Source organism: Scyliorhinus torazame, chromosome 5, assembly GCF_047496885.1.
Source record: "Scyliorhinus torazame isolate Kashiwa2021f chromosome 5, sScyTor2.1, whole genome shotgun sequence".
Lineage (NCBI taxonomy): Eukaryota > Metazoa > Chordata > Chondrichthyes > Carcharhiniformes > Scyliorhinidae > Scyliorhinus > Scyliorhinus torazame.
In genome coordinates, this window is record NC_092711.1 from 182830103 (window position 1) to 182848317 (window position 18215).

The following is an 18215-nucleotide window of genomic DNA, read 5'->3' on the forward strand; positions in this document are numbered from 1 at the left end:
ATCCACGCTAGGTGGATTGGCCCGGTAAATTGCCCCTGAATTCGAAATGTTAGAAAATAATAAGGGCAGGGATACCATATGACTTATTTACCGTTGTATCCGCCCACTCCACTACCTTAAGGGGCCAGTGTACATGCACACCTAGACCCCTATGATCCTCGATGCTTTCCAGGGTCCTGCCGTTTATCATGTATTCCGTTGCCTTGTTTTTCCTGCCCACACGCATCAACACACACTTATCCGTATTGAATTCCATTTGCCACTGAACAGCCCATCTGAACAGCCCATCCATCGTCTCCAGTGATCGAAGGCTCACCTCTTCACTATTTATGGCCCCACCAATTTTCGTACCATCTGCAAACTTACTGATCAACCATCCGACATTCATATCCACATCATTTCTATCAGCCAAAAACAACAAGGCCACTAACAATAATCCCTGCAGGTAACCACTGGACACATGCTTTCAGTCTGAAAAGCACTCTGCTTCCTGCCACTCAGTCAGTTTTGGATCCTATTTGGCAATAGTGTGTCGATCCCGTGTGTTCTCATCTTCCCTATCAGTCTACCTTTTTAAATGCGGTGCTGAGGTCCAAATAGATTATGTCAAATACATTTCCCTCATCTACTCGCCTGATCACCTCATCCAAAATTTCAATCAATTTGGTCAGATGTGACCTCCCCTGATCAAAACCATGCTGACGTTTGATTAATCCCTGCCTCTCCAAATGCAGATTAGACTGAGTGGCCTGTAGTTTCGTGATTTATTCCTCCCTCCCTCCTTTAATTATTTTGGGGGCTATTTAGCGTGGCCAAATCACCGATCCTGCACGTCTTTAGGTTGTGGGGGTGAAACACACGCTGAGACGGGGTCAATGTGCAAACTCCACATGGACTGTGACCCGGAGCCAGCTTTCAACTCGGGTCCTCGATGCCGTTCCCTTCTTTAATAGTGCTGCCACATTGGCAGTCTCCCTGTCCTCTGGCACCTGTTGCCACAAAAAAATTGAAAGTTATTCCCAGCGCTCCTTCTATTTCCTCGCTAACCTAACTCAGCAGCCTGGGGTATATTTCAACTGACCCTGGAGATTTGGCTACTTTTGATCCTGCCAGACCAGTCAGAACCTCTTCCCTGTCTCTATTAATGTATTTACTGTTATTACAATCCTTCTGCTGATTTCGATATCACACTGTGCCCCTGACGAGTAAACACTGGCGCAAGTTATTAACTTAGACCCCTACCTACATCCTCCGGCTCCGCACACAAATGGCCACTATGGTCCGTATTGGACCCTACTCTATCCCCAGTTATCATTTTACTCTTAATATATTTGTAAAACAACCTGGGAATCTTCCTTTATTTTGACTTGCACTGTCATTTCATGTCTTATTTTTCTCTCCTAATTACTAGTTAAGTTCCCTCTTGTATTTTCTATACGTCTCAAGAGCGTCTGCAGTTTAGAGCCCGCGATGTCTGCCATAACCATCCCTTTTCCTCCTGATCCAGTGCGGTATATCCCTCAATACCCAGGGTTCACTGGCTTTCTTGATCGGAATGTGTTGGGCTGCACTCTCCATATTTCTTTCTTTAATTTATCCCAATGTTCTGTAAACGTGTCTGCTCTCAGTCAACTCTGGCCAAATCATATCTGCTAGTAAGAGAATGGGTCTGACCGCCTCCCCAACCACCCACCCGGCCCCGCCCCCCGTTTAGAACGTTGATCTCTGACCAATCCATGTCGATTTCCAGACGTTTGGTGGAATTAATTGCGCCCAAAGTTAAAACCCAATTAAAGTGTCACCAACCAGTAAAAATAAACAGCTTGTTTGGTTGCCACCTCATCCTCCACATTAAACTTTCACTACATCCACCTTCCGAGACACATAGAGGCAGTAGTGTGTACGACCAACAAGATAACATGCAGAAAATCGGCAAAGTTCCTTTAACGTTACGTTCGAAATCTTGGACCTATAACACCTCGGTGGTCAAGGACCGTACCTGCATGGGAGAACCACCATCTGCAAGTTCGCTGTTTTTGTGCTATTCTTTTGCGACCACTGTGTCAGGAAACTAGAACTGCCTTCCTAACCACACTGTGTGCGTACCTGCACCATCTGACCTGCAGTGGTGGAGGATGACGGTTTAGTTCCACTTTCTAAAGGTAAATTCAGAATAAACAATAAATGTTGGCTAGTCCAGTGATGTTCACATCCCCTGAAAACATTATTGCATAAATACACTGGCTTGCAAAATCATTCACCATTGGACAAGCCAGCTGACAATTTTGATCAAAATATCCGGGTTTTTTTACTTACCCAAGTCAAATGAGAACCAACTCCATGGAAAATAATGCCAACCATATAAAACACGATGGGTCCCCTGTTAAGCTTTCGATTTTTATTTCCAAGTAACAGTGCTATTAATACAATGCCACTTACTGTACTTCATCATGGCAGTGTGGAAATTCAGCACCATGGGCTCTCTCTGAATGCCACCGGTGAACTTTCTTTAAACCAACAAATGTTTTTATACCTTTCAATCATAGATGTAACGTCAATGAAATTCCATATACCCAGCCAAAACAGCATAGATTTTATTCACTTTACCAATGCCAATAAAATTGAAAAACATTTACATGATAAGATATTCGCAAAAATTGGGAAAAGTGCTTAATTAAAGCCACGAGCTTCTACCTGCCACAACAAATAGTCGAACATTAAAAATTGCCATGAATACATCATCAATATTAAGAAGAAACTATGCTGGGAAATGGATGAAATCACAACAATAATGACACGAAGTATACCAATAATATTGTGGAATTGTGTCAGTAAATCGAAGTTTTCATTCAACACTGGCAAAGTGTTTCGTAATGTAATCGAGGTTAAATTATTCCCTTTAAACGAAACACTTCATACGGTTGGACAGGAAATTATATTTCACTTGACGGGAGGAAACATATCTGTAAAGTAGAGATGAGTTACTGCTAAAATTAGAGAATTGCCTCAGCTAAATAATAATCCACGCAGCTACTAAATGACTACAAACCTGGAACGCCAATTGCTGCAAGCACGGGATAATAGATTGCAAAGACAAGACCTTTTGGTATCGCATGCATTCCTGTCAGAAACTCTAAGCGTCGTCTGATGTTCGCTGAAAATGGTCACTATTATACCTTATGCCAGACCCCAGAGAGCCAATTAGTTGGCTACTCATTTAACCTTAATTCCATTGAATTAATGTTTCATTAAAGTTCCTGTAAATTGCAGATTAGCGCAGCTGATCCTCGTCTGTTGTTTTTGTTTTGGTGAAATGGAATGTTTTCCTCATGTGACCAGATACATTTCGAAAGTGGAATGCCAAGAGACAATGAAGCAAGACAGTTACATTTTGTTTATAACAAAAGCAATGACTGTCACAATATTGTTTTCGGGCTAAACCAGGGGTTTCCCGATATTGACCACAGTGAGAAATGCAAATCACTCTCGGAAAACACAGCCAAAGACTCACCACTGATAATTATTCTCCGCCTGTGGTCACTAGTCAGCTGCACTTATGTTTCACATCTATTGTGAGACTGTGTACCCACGTTACCATAAATCTGTGCAGGGTCATTTTGTCAGGGACGGTTTAGTCATCTTATATCCGTGGTGCATTTGCCCATTCGCATATTTTAATACAGTTCGACTTCCCCAGTTCACCGGCGTTTTATGTAATGTGGAATGAACCAGATCACCCTGAGCTGTTCCAGTACAACAGTTACGTTCAGTGTCAGCATGTGCCGTTTAACAAGGTACATTCGTTTTCAGAACGCCCCATTAATGTCTTCAAAATTAGTGAAAATTGGACTTCTAAAGCATAAGTACATTTCGTGTGTACAATTCGAGTGCACTTTGGTTCCATCCAATATGAAGCAGATTAATTCAAGCATACCCAATTTTTCCCAGGTAGGTTAAAGGTTAAATTATCGTAGCCAGGACAGCACTGTGGTTAGCATTGCTGCCTCACGGCGCAATAGCCCAAGATTCGATCCCGGCCCCGGGTCACTGTCCATGTGGTGTGTGCACATTCTCCCTGTGTTGCATGGGTTTCGCCCCCACAGCCCAATGATGTGCAGGGTAGGTGGATTGACCACACTATATTGCCCCTTAATTGGAAAAAATGAATTGGGTACTCTAATTTTTTTTTAAATTATTGTAGCCAGGTGCATTTAACTACTATTATTGCCAATACAGCCAGATCCAGGGCCAGTTCCGCTCACTTACATTCAGTACAGTTAAATCAGAAATGGCAGACGTTTATGAAAATAATGAATGACTCACAACAAATTTCTATCCCAGTAAGGAGGAAGGATTCGATAAAGTGGGCAGATGACCATAGTTGCCCAAGGAAGTTATGCAGACTATTTAACTGAAAAATAAACGTAAAATGCGGAAAACATGCTAAGCCAGAGAATTTTAATGCTTTGAAAACCGAGAAAAGATTTCCAAATATAAGAGGGAGATCATAAATTAGGAAGGAAAAAGCAAGTAATATAAAAACGGAGAGTGAGAACTTCTTTCAACATATGATAACGGAGAGGAAGGCCAAAGCGATAACACGCGCCGAGTAGAATGAGACTAGATAAATAATGATCGGGAACCACTAAATGGCAGAGGAGTTAATAAACACTTTACCTGAGTTTTAACGGTAGAATTAACAAATAACATTCTTTAAAAATACGACACAAGCAAGGGGCAAAGGCAGGGAGGAAATAAAAACCGTGACAATCATTAGAGAAAAAGGAGGCGGAAAATAATTCGGGATAAAGGCGGATGAATCCGATGAACCTGATGGGTTCCATCCCACGATATTAAACGAAGTAGCTACAGGGATATTGGATACACAAGATCTGCCAAGAATGTTTAAATTCTGGAAAGGTCCCAGAGGAAAGCTGCCAACGTCACACCTAAAAAATGAAGGGAGCCATAAAACAGGCAACAGTAGGCCAGTTACCTGAATATCCACTTTATCGAATCCTTCCTGGGATAGAAATTTGTTGAGAGTCATTCACTATTTTCATAAAGGTGTGCCATTTCTGATTTAACTATACTGAATGTAAGTGAGTGGAACTGGCCCTGGATCTGGCTGTATTGACAATAATAGTAGGGCAGCACGGTAGCATTGTGGATAGCACAATTGCTTCACAGCGCCAGGGTCCCAGGTTCGATTCCGGCTTGGGTCTCTGTCTGTGCGGAGTCTGCACACCCTCCCCGTGTGTGCGTGGGTTTCCTCTGGGTGCTCCGGTTTCCTCCCATAGTCCAAAGATGTGCAGGTTAGCTGGATTGGCCATGGTAAATTGCCCTTAGTGCCCAAAATTGCCCTTAGTGTTGGGTGGGGTTTACTGGGTTATAGGGTTAGGATGGAGGTGTTGACCTTGGGTAGGGTGCTCTTTCCAAGACCCGGTGCAGACTCGATGGGCGGAATGGCCTCCTTCTGCACTGTAAATTCTACGAAATCTATCTGTCATTGTGAAAATGTAACATCCCTTTATAATTAAAAGCAAATTACTGCGGATGCTGGAATCTGAAACCAAAGCCCAGCTTTGACAAAGGGTCACCTGGACTCGAAACGTCAGCTCTTTTGTCGCCCGTCTGCCAGACCTGCTGAGATTGTCCAGCATTTTCTCTTATATCCCATTGTAAATTGCTTAATACTAGAACATTTAGGATTGGATTGGATTTGTTTATTGTCACGTATACCGAGGTACAGTAAAAAGTATTTTTCTGCGAGCAGCTCAACAGATCATTAAGTACATGGGAAGAAAAGGGAAGAAAAGAAAATACATAATAGAGCAACACAACATATACAATGTAACTACATAAGCACTGGCATCGGATGACGCATACAGAGTGTAGTGTTAATGAGGTAAGTCCAAAAGAGGGTCATTTAGGAGTTTGGTGACAGTGGGGAAGAAGCTGTTTTTGAGTCTGTTCGTGCGTGTTCTCAGACTTCTGTATCTCCTGCCCGATGGAAGAAGTTGGAAGAGTGAGTAAGCCGTGTGGGAGGGGCTTTTATTGTGCTGCCCACTTTCCCCAGGCAGCGAGAGGTGTAGATGGAGTCAATGGATGGAAGGCAGGTTCGTGTGATGGACTGGGCAGTGTTCACGACTCTCTCAAGTTTCTTGCGGCCCTGGGCTGAGCAGTTGCCACACCAGGCTGTGATGCAGCCCGATAGGATGCTTTCTATGCTGCATCTGTAAAAGTTGGTAAAGGTTAATGTGGACATGCCGAATTTCCTTAGTTTCCTGTGGACGTATAGGCGCTGTTGTCCTTTCTTGGTGGTAGCGTTGACGTGGGTGGACAAAGACAGATTTTTGGAGATGTGCAACCCTTGGAATTTGAAACTGCTAACCATCTCCACTTCGGTCCCGTTGATGCTGACAGGGGTGTGTACAGTACTTTTCTTCCTGAATTCAATGACCAGCTCATTAGTTTTGCTGGCATTGAGGGAGAGAGTGTTGTCGCTTCACCACTCCACTAGGTTCTCTATCTCCCGCCTGTATTCTGACTCGTCGTTATTCGAGATCCGGCCCACTATGGTCGTATCGTCAGCAAACCTGTAGATGGAGTTGGAACAAAGTTTTGTGACGCAGTCCTGTGTGTACAGGGAGTAGAGGGGGCTAAGTACGCAGCCTTGCGGGGCCCCGGTGTTGAGGACTATTGTGGAGGAGGTGTCGTTGTTCATTCTTACTGATTGTGGTCTGTTGGTCAGAAAATCGATGATCCAGTTGCAGAGTGGGAAGCCAAGTCCTAGGTTTTGGACCTTTGATATGAGCTTGGCTGGGATTATGGTGTTGAAGGCGGAGCTGTAGTCAATAAACAGGAGTCTGGTGCAGGAGTCTTTGTTTTCGAGATGTTCTCGGGATGAGTATAGGGCGAGGGAAATGGCGTCTGATGTGGACCGGTTGCAGCGGTATGCGAATTGCAGTGGATCAAGGCGTTCTGGGAGTATGGAGGTGGTGCGCTTCATGATCAACCTCTCGAAGCACTTCATTTCGACTGAAGTCAGGGCCACTGGACGGTAGTCATTGAGACACATTGCCTGGTTCTTCTTTGGTACCGGGTGTGTGATGGTGGTCTTCTTGAAGCAGGTGGGGACCTCGGAGTGGAGTAGGGACAGGTTAAAGATGTCCGTGAATACCTCTGCCAGTTGGTCCGCGCAGGCTCTGAGTGCACGACCAGGGATTCCCGTCCGGGCCCGTCGCCTTCCGAGAGTTCACTTTCAGGAAGACCAATCTGACTTCGGAAGCTGTGATGCTGGGTATGGGTGAATTATGGGCTGCTGGGGCACTCGGCAGCGGATTGTTGGTTACCTGCTCGAACCAAGCATAGACTGCATTGAGTTCATCGGGTTGGGGTGCGCTGCTGACAGAGATACTGTTCGGCTTCGCTTTGTAGCCCGTTATGTTGTTTGGCCCTTGCCACAACCGCCGAGAGTCTGTCTGGGACTCTAGCTTGGTGTCTGTGACTCTAGCTTAGAAATGCATAATTCGATCAAGCAGAGGCAGCAAGACTTCATGCAGCGGAAGTGATGCCTGAAACTTTTGTTGGAATAATTTGAGGAGCTAAAGCGCAGGGTAGATAAAGAAAAGGCTTTAAATGTAATATACTTGGATTTCCAAAAAGCGTTCTAACAGGTCACGTACAAAATACGACTGAAGAAGATAAGGGTTTACGGTATTGGGGTAATATATTAGCATGGATAGACAGACAGTTGGGAGAAGAGGAGTATTTTAACAACGGAAAACTTGTGGGGGACCAAAAATAACAGCGACTTGGTCGATGGAAGAGCCAGGTTTGAGGATGACACAAAAATAGGTGGGAAAGCAAATTGTGAGCATGGCGCAAGGAATCCACACAGGACACAAACGTGGCATATGATGTAGGAAAATGCGAAGTTATGTTCTTTGACAAGAAGAATAAAGGAGCTGATTGTTATCTAAATGGGAGAAATGATTGCAGAAAACTGCAGTTGGCGATTTCGGTATTTTAGTCCCTAAATATGAAATAGCCAGCATGTAAGTTCAGCAGGCAATAAGGAATCCAAATGGAATGTTACACTTTAGTTCAACGAATAGAGCATTAAAATAGCGAATTCCTGCTAAAATTATGAATCGCACAATTTTGGCCACAACTGGTACAATGTGAACATCTTGGTCCCGTTATCTAAGGAAAGATACAAAGGCAATGTAGGTAATTTTCAGAAGATTCACTGGGGTGATCTGTGTATGGAGGGAATTTCTTCTGAGCCTGGACTCAATGGAGTTTGGAAGAATGAGAGATGGCCTTATTTAGGCATACACGATTCTCCGACGGCTAACGGGATAGAAGCTGAGAAGTCGCCCCACCTTGTGGAAGAGTCTAGGATTGGTGGGGGTAATTTCAAAGTAAGACGTTGGCTTTTTAATACAGAGATAGGAAGCCATTTCCTCTCTCAGAAGGCAGGGAGTCCGTGGAATTCTTTATCACAGAGGGTTTAGAGGGCCGGTCGTTAGCTGTGTGCATGGTAGCATAGTGGTTAGCACAGTTGTTTTACAGCTCCAGGGTGACAGATTCGATTCCCGGCTTGGGTCCCTCTCTGTGCGGAGTCTGCACATTCGCCCGTGTCTGCGTGGGTTTTGTCCGGGTGCTCCGGATTCCTCCCACAGTCCAAAGATGTGTGACTTAGGTGGATTGGCCATGCTAAATTGCCCCTAGAGTCTAATAAGGTTAAGTGGGGGTTACGGGGATATGGTAGAGACGTGGGCTTGAGTAGAATGCTTTTGGTTATCGCCGGTGCAAATCCGATGGGCCGAATGGCCTCCTTCTGCACAGTCAATTCTATGATTCTATGTTGAATGCTGTGAAAGACATTTTTAATCGGTAAGGGAATCAAGGGTTATGGGGACAAAACGGGCAAGTGAAATTGAGGACTAACACATCAATCATTCATGATCTCATTGAACGGTGGAGCAGAATAGATGGACCGAATGGTCTGCTGCTCAAGTCCGCATTGTTGGCATCCGTTCTTCTCCAAGCCACCACCAGACAGTGTGTCACAGCGCTGGAATTGGACACAGACGAAGGACTCCACGCTATAATAACAATCTATATTGTCATAGAATCTTAGAATCATAGAATTTACAGTGCAGAAGGAGACCATTCGGCCCATCGAGTCTGCATCGGCTCTTTGAAAGAGCACCCTAACCAAGCCCACACCTCCACCCTATCCCCATAATCCAGCAACCCACCCAACAGTATGGGCAATTTTGGACACTAAGGACAATTTAGCATGGCCAATCCACCGAACCTGCACATCTTTGGACTGTGGGAGGAAACCCGAGCACCCGGAGGAAACCCACGCAGACACGGGGAGAACGAACATACTCCACACAGACAGTGACTCAAGCCGGGAATCGAACCTGGGACCCTGGCGCTGTGAAACAACAGTGCTACCCATTGTGCTGCCGTGCCGCCCAGGCTACAGTGCCGCCCATGCAGTTTTGTGATATTATATTAACTTACTTTTAAGCAGTTATAAAATGTCAATATTTAGGAGTAGGTGATAGCATATTTTACTGAAGCCCCTGCGGATCTACTGCAGAATCTCCCTCGGGGCAAAGCCTCATTCAGTTTCACAATACAAGTTAACATACCCGCATCCATAATTTTTCCATTTTATTTCAAATTTCTTAATGAATAAAAATACAATTTACGCAATGGATCTATATTAACTGCTTAATTGTTCAAATCAATCCGAAGTAATAGTACAAAATGTACAGAAAACTGTCAATTTTACTCGCCTAGCTTATTGGAAAAATTTTAATCGAACACGTCAGGAACGGCTGGTAACAGAAATCAGGAAGTTATTGTCTGGTCAACTGAACATCGCTTGTAGCGAAATTGATATCATCCAATCTTAAGCAGGGCACAGCATGATATGGCGAGACTCATATTGGTGCCAAGCAGAATTAACATAGTTAATTGAAAGGTAGATTGCATTTAATTAATTTATTGGAATTATTTAATAATCGAGGGGAATAAGTGGGGACATGTCGATCAGGGACAAATGGGTTTCCAAAAGATCGTTGACAACGTTCTGCAGCAGTGGTTACTGCACAAAGTAAGAGCTCTCGTTCTGTATTGGGAAGCATAATGTCATGGATAGAAGCGTGCATGGCAAAAGGGATGGAGCGAGGGTCGGTAAATCGATGTTTTGTCTGGCTTTTCAGGCTGTAACAAAACGCATGCAGAGTGACATGTGTGGGAGCCTCAACTATCTGCAACATATAAAAGCGAATTGGGATGGGCAGGCCTAATTTTGGGGAGCTAAATCTTCCGATGACAACAAGATAGCTCAGACACAAAGTTGTCACAGGAGGTGCGGAGACTCCAAAGTGACATTGATAGCTTACATGTGGTGGAAAGAACAATTGGCGTATGATGTAGGAAAATGTGAAGGTGTCCACTGCATAATATAACGAAAATCATATTGGAATCAAGCAGAATCAACTTCTGGGATGCAGCGTATACTTTTGGTCGACTAGTATGAAGACAAAATGAGTTCGAAAGAACAATTGGCATACAATTGTATGTTGTAGGAAAATATGAACACTTCGGAGGGTCAAAATGAATCTGGGTGTCCATTAAATTGAATAAAACAAGTTGGTTTTGAATATATTTGAAGTCAAATGGAATATTGGTGTTTATTGAAAGGGGCAGTTGCGCAGGGCGCTGGTGGCACACCATCTGGGGTACAGCCTATTCTTTTTGTCCACTGGATTGAAGAAAAATAATACATTTGTGTCCGCAGCTCTTGGTAAAACGTGCACTCGCTTCATTCCAGTGTTGAACTGTGTACGATATGACAACAGTTTGAGAAGTTTTGGCTTTTACCAAATCAGTTAAGAAAAAATAAGACTACAATCATCTCCGGTAGAATCGGATGGCTTGGCAGATGTGAGGGGCCTGATATCTTATTCCTACACCTATCTATTTTTCGATGTGAGAACAATATAGAGCTGATGGAGAATACTCGCCGTAAATTACCTTTTTGCCATGTCACAGTGGCAGCTCCGAATCGGAACGGGTGCTACATTACTGCCTAATACTGGACAGCAACAAGGTAAGAGGAATAACGACAACCAGCTATTACATACAGATTTAAGGCACATATTGGAGCGAAACGTGAGAATAAGATCAATAGTCATATTATTCGGTTAGTGACGATTACAGATGAATTGGAGAAAGTACACGAGAAGAGACTGAAAACTGATTGCTATCTTTGAAATCGGAAGATTATCTGTTGTCGATTAAGAGAGAGCAGTTAGCTGAATTAATGTTTTTGACTGCGGGGACTAGGATTAAAGAAGACTTCAGTTCAGATGGACAGATAGGAAGGTAGAGGTATGAGTGAGCGGCTTTCAAGATAAATGCGTGATTGACAGGGAGCGAAAGAAGAAGAAAGTGGTGATGACATTATTGATGATGTTGATGATGACGATGATGGTGAGGATTGACACTTGGGGAAATAACGTGCAGGATTGTGGACAAAATGTGGGGAGATTGGAATGACATCATTGTGCTGCAGAGAGGATGGACTCGATAGTCCAATGGCCTCCAGCGTTTTGCAATGATTATTTCATTGAATGGATCTGTGGCAACTGAATCCTTCCTTAGGCAAGGAGAACAGAACAGAGTACGACAACCCCGTTCCTATAATTGCAGCAAAAATATCTGCTCTCGTTATGAGACATATTTGTAGTAAAGTGAATCATGCCATTTTTAAATCTGCGTTCTCAAATCGTCTTCGCTGAAAAAAACACAAACGATGCAGGAAGAATCGTGCTGGAAACAGCCATGGCTTATCTGCATAATATTGGCGGAAGAGTGTTGAGCACAAGGAACGAACAAGGGGAGAGGGTAAAAAGAAGAGTGAGTGGGTGAAACAGATTTAGGGATAGAGAGATAATGTGATAGACAAATAGGAACAAGCGTGGAGGTACAGACAGGCAACAGAGTCACAGCCAGAGATACAGACGGCTAGATATTCGAAAGAGTCGATGAATTTTGCAACCCCATCGCTTAATTCATTTATTATATCTGACACAGAGCAAGACTTGTATTTGCATAGCGCCAGTCACTAATGCAGAACGTCGAAAACTGCTGAAAATCCAAGGCAGTGGTTTTGAAATGTTGTGATGTGATTCTATAGCACGGAAATGATGCATATCAATAGATGCCTAAAACGTGCCTTCACAGTTACATATAAATATAGAATTTACAGTGCAGAAGGAGGCCATTCGGCCCATCGAGTTTGCAACGGCCCTTGGAAAGAGAATTCGGCACAAGCCCACGTCTCCAACCGGTCGCAATAACCCCACCTAATCTTTTGGGCACTAAGGGCAATTTAGCATGGCGAATCCATCTAACCTGCACATCCTTGGAGAACACCGGAGCATCCGAAGGAATCCCACGAAGACACGGGAAGTTCAAACTCCGCACAGACAGTTACCCGAGCCCGGAATTGATTCGGGGCCCTTGAAGCTTTGAGACAGCAGTGCTAACAACGCTGTCACCGTGCCTACCACATAGATTAATACTTCATATCATTCCATTTGGTCGCATATCCAGCAAGTGTGATTGTTTCCTTTTAAATTCGAAATGTTGATTTTAAGTGTTTTTGTACATTCAATTCTTTCCATGGATCTTCTGGTACCTCAGCGGGATAACTGACTGGGTGAAATCATTCCCACTCAACGGGCAGGCGAATAACCGCGCAGCATTGTGGACAGCAATTGGTCAGCAGGCCGGAGAGCTCACTCTTCCTCACACACACAAAGTGGTGCACTGGGACACGGTCGCTCTATAGTGTTTACAAGAACTTGTAACCTCGCCAGCAGAGATGGGTGATGACGCAAGAGGCCACCGCAGTGATGGGCACAAACCGGAGCAGGAGTGTGGTGTGAAAGGCAGAGTGCCAGGGGGAAAGACCGCCGCTGGGTGTGGAGTTTTTGGGCAGAGCCGGCGGCAAACACCCTGAAAAACCCGCCACAAATGTATTTCGAAATTTTTTAGGAGAATCGCGCCGGTAGAATTTCGCCCACTGACCATTAATTTTGTGGCAAGAAAGTCAATTGTTTTCTCTACGTATTTGTCAAACATTTTCACGCGTTTAGTCCGGGCACTTACTTGCAGTCAAGCCATACTAAATATTAAATATTCACAAGTCTGGATGATCAGAATTCATAGCAAATTATACATTACAGTTACTTCTGAACTCATGACTTCGATATTTAAATTTTTAGTGAATAAACATAGCAGAACGTATGACTTCAGTTTCCTACGTTTTCAGAATCCAATTACTTTCCCTTTCCTCAGAGCCTGGGGACAGAATTCTCTCTTCCCGCCGCTTATCAAAGGGATTTCCCATTGAAGCTGTTGGACTCGGAAAAGTAGACAATGATTAGCGTTGTGAATTCTGCTAATAGACTTTATTAGAGAACTCGAGGTGGCCGGGATAGTGGGTCTGTCATAACCTCCACAAACGAAGTAATACAGAACTACTCTCGGTTTACCATTTTCCAGTTCGCGGGCCCTAACCGCAACCTATCCACCATGGATGTGTAATCACTCTGCACCTGCATCGCAACCAGGGTTGCCTGAGAGCTCGTCACTTATTTCTCGTAAAGAGGCCTGGAGAATTCCCATCCACCACCACTCTCCTCCGCCTCTACTCGTTCTATATCACAACAATTTCTCCTTTATCTCAATGAAAATCGCTTATTGTTACTGTGAAAAGCCCCTAGTCGCCACATTCCCGTGTCAGCCTCCCCGAACAGGCGCTGGAATGCTGATAGTTGACTCTTAGAGAGATTATCAGACTGTATAAACTCAATAAGGTCTGTAAGCAATACGTTCAAATTGATTATTATTCGGTGTTTAAAATTAAACTTGTGGAGAATTTCATTCACAGATTCGGAAATAGGGAGACTGTGGGCCGGATTCTCCAGAACGCAGTCGCGAGTTTCTCGGCGGTGCGCCATTCGCAAGCAGCGGGATTCTCTCTTACTGCCACTTGCATTGAAACTACCCCACACCGCTGCCAATCCGCGGGTGGGTGTGCGCTGCAGGGGGGAAAGCTGAATGGCAGCCGCCGTAGTGTTCTGACCAGAGACAGGTGGGGCCGTTGGTATTTCATGTTCCCGCTGGCAATACGCAGCGAAATTATCCTTCACCGCCAGTAGCGGTAGTGAGGCGGACTAGCAATGGGGAATCCCAGCAATGTTGTGTTTGGATATGAAGTGGCGGGACAATACGGTTTGGATGAAGATCATAAGACCATAAGACCATAAGACATAGGAGCGGAAGTAAGGCCATTCGGCCCATCGAGTCCACTCCACCATTCAATCATGGCTGATTTCAACTCAATTTACAAGCTCTCTCTCCATAGCCCTTAATTCCTCGATAATCACAATATACAGAAATTCTGGCACAATCTAGATGGGAGGAATGGCCTTGTCTTACTCTCCTGATCCTCTAGTGTACAAGGCCACAGCGATTAATTCTCCAGGTTCCTCTGGAAATGCAGGGAAATTCCATTGCTTACAATGTGGAAGAAAGGGGATATCGGGTGACTTAGACTGGACAACAATCTCCCAGATTGCTCGATACCTCATTCACACAGTACGTTTCGGCAAATGTAGAACAAGGAATGGGCACAATGCATATCGTCACGTTAATAGCAATATTGCCGCAAGAATAAGTCGGCCGAAAAGTGAAATGTGCTCCTTCAACTAAAGAAGGAATGTAATTTCCTACACATTATGAATCAGGTTATGTTTTTGAACCACGGTTGTGGAAATGATCCATGCTATCAGTGATTGTGAAGCTCGTCGGAATCTCAGAAGCAGAGTGACAGAGGGGCAACTTGAAGTCAAAAGCATAATTTTCATCGTTTAATTAATTTTACTCTGTAGACATTTCAGCGCATTTCCAAACTCTTGTCTGAATTTTCTCTGGGTCCCTGCGTGAATAATTGGGTTGATGCAGGAACTCAACAGCTGAAGCATGATTCCGATTTCCTCCAGAATATAATAGAATTCATTGAAATTAGTACCAGAGAAATGCGTTACTCTTGCAATTCTAACATAGAGGCAAGTTATTAGGAACCAAACCCATAACAATATAAAGCTGCCTGAGATACAGAAGAGTAAAACGATGGACTTTCTCCTGTTCTCCATTTCTGGGTCACTCTGATTCTCTCCATTGCTATGGCCCCAAAGTCTCGTGCGGGCTCTATTGGCCACTAGAATATATCGAACTGTTCGTGCATTGAGCAATAAAATTAGGACAAATGCGAGGCAATGCATCATAATGTGGAGGACCAGATCATAAATGTTCCATGCAGCTGATGTATTAAGTAATGTTTTTACGCTACAGAACCAGGGAATGGTGTTAGTTATGTATACGGGTTCATATATAAAATACAGGAATGCGGATTTAAAACAATTCACTATAAAAACCGTTCCTATAACACAAGTTGCCATCTTCTCTGTGCAATATTTAATTTTCAACTTCTGGCAACAAATGGCTACAAATCGATCAAAGGTAAAGGCAACCGTTAACCAGGCAGAAGTGCCCAAAGTGACAGAGTTCAGAACGGAACGGAGACTGCAGAGTGGTGTGATGGACAGCAGGCTGGCTGGAAAATAAATGCCCGAAATCCTGTTCAATATCACTCCGGTAATAATGACCAAGAGGTCCGCGATTGCCATGGAAACCAGGTATCGAGTGATGCACCCGGAGAGGCCACACCTTCCTCGGGACAGGATCACAATTGCTACCAGATTGGCTGTGACAGAGGTGAAAGAGAAAGATAGATAAAAGAGGAAATATGCAGATGTATATGAGAACAAGTTAAAAAATGACTAATTCGACACAAATGGATTATTTTCAGTGCTGTTTGCAGATTTACAAGTAATCGTCAGTTATACTTCATTTTCGGCAGCGAGAGGAACTGCTCATGCGAATAAAATATACATTCTTGTTGACAGATTAATTACATTAGAATGTACAATAGTACAATGGAAAAGCGATAATGGAAAATACGGAGGTATCAAACGGTATGGGGGGATACAGGAATATAGCGTTTAGATGGAGGAACATCAGTTTCATATTGAAAGTAGAAGCGGGCTGGATGGGCAGAATACCCTACGTCTCTTTCTATGTTCTATGTTTCTAATTTAGCTTAATCAAACAAATGCAAAGTCTGCTTTCACAACATGCTACATCCCACTAAGGGTATCGTGCGCCCCCCTGGGATGGACACACTGTAAAATGATTCACTTAGGGCTGTTAACTTGTTCGAGAGCATCATAGAGAGAAATAAACGGATAATTACCATACTCTTACAGTGTCAGTGGATGTTGGTGGAGACCAATGAGAACTCCGAACGTCTGTTTCTATTGATGTGTGATTTGTCCAGAGGGCAAGTCTAACGGTCTGTGGACCTGGTTTAAAGTCCCTCCATGGAAGTTTGAGGGCTTCTAATTTCTATCAATCATTCTGAGATCGAAAGCCAGTCCAGGTAACCGTGCATGAAATCATAATTGATTGTTGTACATTCCATCAGGTTCACAAACGTCCCTTTGAATAGGACGCCAGCCGTCCTTACTTGGTCTGGTCCACATGTGACTCCGGGCGCAGGAAAATGTGTTTGCCCTCTAAAATGGGAGAGATAGCTATTTTCGGTCAGGATTAATAGGAATGGAAAATATATTTCAGGATTTGCCAACGGCCTCACATTTTATGACAAAATAAAGAATCTCCACTATCGATCAGGACCAGAAGAAGTAGCAAAGGAGGAGGTGGTCTAATGAGAGACCAACACTGTTTGACTGTGTGCGGATAATTAGTTGCCTAATCCTTGAGTGGAATTTGAAATTAATCATTATCAAAATAAAAACAAAGTACAATTAGTATTACAAATCTGGATGAGAAACAAAATGTGCTGAAGAGGATCAGCAACTCGAGTTCAATATGATTTTTGTTCTGAACAAGAATGGTTTTGCTCTCCAAATGGCAATTCTATCCCCCCATCCACAGAGGCGACGATACCTGTTGATCTTTTCCAGCACTTCTTGTTATTGATACTTATTAACCCGCATACGAGAGACGTTGAATGTAATGTGATAACTGTGGCAGAACTGTCGAACTGGGGCCAGTAGTAAGGCCAGAATTCAGCAGCGATCACTGCAGAACCGCCAACAACAGCAAATTTAAATAGAAACAGATCTAAACTGAATCATTGTCTGTTAGAGACTGGTGTAAAAAAAACGCGGTTGTCTTCGTGAAACATTGATGAAGAAAATTGCATTGTTACATTTTTACATTTCATGAATTCATCCAAATCTAATAATAATAAATTCACTCCTAAAGTTCAGCCGTAAATATAGAACGGTTGAATACTTTCAAGCAGGGAAGCATTTGTAGAAATTAATCTTTGTCAAAATAAATACCACAAGAGAGCTATTTGTTTTACATCGCGATATCAGTGAGATAATCCCCTCACAGTAGAAATTTCCATTAAATAATACTCATATGTATAAATGCCGAGAGGATGACCGTATAACGGCAATCAATGCTAATCTTTGGAGCCTTCATGATACTCCAATTGGAGTATTAAGAGCAGGTTTGATTTCCACACCAATGGAAATAAATACATGCCACAATGGAGCGCAAGGTCGATTCATTAAATTAATAGCTGGCATGAAGCAGATATTAAATACGCTGTGGTTTTCATAACTGGAGTTTTGCAGAAAGAGTGGTGTTCTCAGTCAAACATACACAGCTCTTAGAGGGCTCTACCGATTAAAAGTAGGAATAATCTTTCTGCTGGTTGGTGTGGTGGAGGGGGGCATTTGCGAAGGTTCTTGTATAAGGGGTCACGGTGTCTGAATTAGGTTATTTAGGACAGAGATTAGGAGGACTATGTTCACCCAAAGCGTGATGAATTTTTGACCCCCCAGCCCCAGAGGGGTGTGCTGGCTCGGTCGTTAGGTATGTTCAATAATGAAACCAATAGATTCCTGTATATTAAAACTACGATACGATACGTGGATAGTGAAGGAAAATGGTGTTGAATTAGAAGGTGAACCATGATTTCAGTGAATGGCGGTGCGAACTCGAAGGTC